This window comes from Podarcis gaigeae, assembly GCF_964106915.1.
Source record: "Podarcis gaigeae genome assembly, chromosome: 7".
In the NCBI taxonomy this organism is placed as follows: Eukaryota; Metazoa; Chordata; class Lepidosauria; order Squamata; family Lacertidae; genus Podarcis; species Podarcis gaigeae.
Genome location: NC_139683.1, coordinates 8,649,938 through 8,652,909, shown reverse-complemented (window position 1 = coordinate 8,652,909; position 2,972 = coordinate 8,649,938). Strand labels below are relative to the sequence as shown.

At 46.3% G+C, this 2,972-nt stretch overlaps 1 long non-coding RNA gene across 1 annotated transcript; it reads right to left on the bottom strand.

Annotated features, from left to right (window-relative positions):
* Window positions 1-1,380: 1,380 nt before the first annotated feature.
* Window positions 1,381-2,543, bottom strand: LOC310848103. Its single transcript, XR_014566163.1, has 2 exons — window positions 2,454-2,543; window positions 1,381-2,194 (listed from the first exon to the last, which is right to left on the bottom strand). It is a non-coding gene; the product is annotated as an uncharacterized lncRNA (long non-coding RNA).
* Window positions 2,544-2,972: the final 429 nt, after the last annotated feature.

Here is a 2,972-nt window from a genome sequence, read left to right as displayed (position 1 = left end):
CGCCACAACCCAGTGTATTTTGAAACTGTGGCAATTTTGAGTATCCTTACTTGTTTCTCTGTGGTGCATCAGATAGCATTGGAAACAGTGTGTCATGCTCACATTAAGGGACCCTTGACCATTAGGTCCAGTCATGACCGACTCTGGGGTTGCGGTGCTCATCTCGCTTTATTGGCCGAGGGAGCCGGCGTACAGCTTCCAGGTCATGTGGCCAGCATGACTAAGCCGCTTCCGGCAAACCAGAGCAGTGCATGGAAACGGTGTTTACCTTCCCGCCGGAGCGGTACCTATTTATCTACTTGCACTTTGACGTGCTTTTGAACTGCTAGGTGGCAGGAGCAGTGACCGAGCAACGGGAGCTCACCCCGTTGCGAGGATTCGAACTCACATTAGAGAACTCCTTTTCTGAAAAGGGTCTGGGGCTCCCAGAAGGTGGCCTTAGTCAGGGACAGCAAAGAACAATGGACAAGGAGGACCTGGCAAACTTTCCAGGAAGACTTGCAAGGGTCTCTGCCCAAAGAAAGTGAACTCTTTGAAACAGAGGCAGAACAAGCCCTGAACCCTGGGGAGAGATGGTTCCTCAAGATGCAGAGTGAGACCCTCTCAGCCAGAAGTGCTTGGTGGCAGAGGAGGACTGCTTGTGAATAAAGGGCTACTCAGAAAGAAAATCCCGGTTGGCCCTGGGTGGAGTTTTGGCAGCTGTGATTTAAAACAACCTCTCCATCAACTCTGAGCTGTTCAAGCGTATTGGCAAGGCAGCTACAGCAATGGCTTGTCTCTCCTTCAGAATGGATATGTTTGATCTTCTTGCAGCTACAACAATCTAATGCAGTGCAAAAATGTGATAATCAAACAAAAATTTAAAATAAGCAACCTACATCAAAAAGTGGGACGTGGGTGGCACTGCGGGTTAAATCACAGAGCCTAGGACTTGCCAATCAGAAGGTCAGCGGTTTGAATCCCTGCAATGGGGTGAGCTCCCTTTGCTTGGTCCCTGCTCCTGCCAACCTAGCAGTTCAAAAGCACGTCAAAGTGCAAGTAGATAAATAGGTACCGCTCCGGTGGGAAGTTAAACGGCATTTTCGTGCGCTGCTCTGGTTCACCAGAAGCGGCTTAGTCATGCTGGCCACATGACCCGGAAGCTGTACACCGGCCCCCTTGGCCAGATGAGCAACATGAGCGCCGCAACCCCAGAGTCGGTCATGACTGGACCTAATGGTCAGTGGTCCCTTTACCTTCACATCAAAAAAGTAACATTCAACAACCATTAGAATAGTATAAAATAATAATATCAACATATAAAAGTTAAACAGAAATCCACTCAACAGTTACAATAAATATTTTCTAAACTATAATCAATAAAACAACGGCAAGCCACAGTACATAAAATAATACAATACAAATTGAGAAGCAGAGACTAGAGGGTGGGGCAAGGCAGGTGGAAGGAGGCCTTGCTTGAAGAAGTCTCTTGCCTTACAGTTCTTCCTCCAGGACCAGCTCCCTTCTGGTCCACCACAGAGCCACATCCATTTCCCGCAACTTGCGCAGCTTCTGTTGCTTTGCATTTCAAACAGTGTCTCTCCTTAGAAGCATTTCAAGTTTTAAAATATACCGAGTGGTTCTTTTCCTCCTTTCTTAAGGAAAAAGAAATACAAAGGAGCAGCCTTTAAAAACATACCACCAGGTCTCCTTTTCCACCCACCGCACAAAGCTTCGCTTTCACATTCTTCACTCTAGCCAAGACGGAGTGGCTTCACTGGGTATATTGGAAAGTCTCTCTTTTTGGGCCCATTAAAGAGCACTCCTTTAACCTTCCTCTATGACACATCTCAAAGGATATTAGTCTTGCTGTTCTGCTCTTTGCAGGCTCAAGGGCAATTATGTTCTTGCTGAGGTATTGTGACAAATGCTGTCGAAAATGGCCTGGCTGAGGTATAACTAGAGCCTTAGCTAGCAGTAATACCTCCCCCTAAGATTTATATTATACTCCAGCAGCACTCAAAGCCTGTGCCATGTTTATTTTCTCCACTGGAGCCATATATTTGACTGTAGGTTTAAAGACATTTTCTCCATCTTGTTTCCATTTTTCTCTTGTCGGTCGTCTTTACAAACCGACATCCCATGCTGCTGCTGCTGCTGCTGTTCTCCCACCAAAGCCATTTCACATCTCCATGCAACAGAGTTTCAGAGATGACTGGAATGTAAGAACATTGGTGGCTATTAAACAGTATGCTCAAGCCATGCAGGAGCTGTGATCGATCAAGAGAGGGAGTCCACAGAGCCCAGTTTATAGAAGGAGAGCAACACCCTTGTGAGCCATCACCTTTATACTGGAAGCTTTTCTTCCTAAGTAGTGTTTGGTTAATGAGTGGCAGCCGCTGGTCATGTGCTGATGGGGGATGAGTTATGTCTCCCCTCCCCATATGGGGGAAAGAAGAAGTTGCATGGGGTACCTCTGCTTCTTCTAGCCCATGGGAGTTCTAGCCCATGGGAGCCAGCTTCATAAAGCTCCAGCTAAGGCTAGCCCCTGCCTCATAGAGAACCATAGAGTTGGAAGTGACCTCAAGAGTCATTTAATCCAAGGGATTGCGGTGCAATAATCTCATCTCAAACACCCATGACTTGGTTTTTCTTGGAGTGGTGTGTCAGTTTGCATTTCTTAGTGCAGAAAGTATTGATCTGATGTGTGGAGATCTTTCCTATTCTGCCTAATTCAAGAGGGTACTGGAAGCTACTGGAAGCTTCTCTGTATGAAGGCAGCTTCATGATTGTTTGGGTTATACCTTCTGGGAAGCTGGCTTGAATTGGTTCTCTTACCTCTTCCAATTAAGGTCATCCTGACTGTAAATAAAGGCCAGAAGGAGCCTCGGTTTCACTTTCTCTTTCGATCTCTTTTCCTTCTGGTGTGGTGTTCTGTACACAGTATGCTTAGTGCTAAGGTAACTTGTTATAAGCTTATAAGGTTTGTAAGT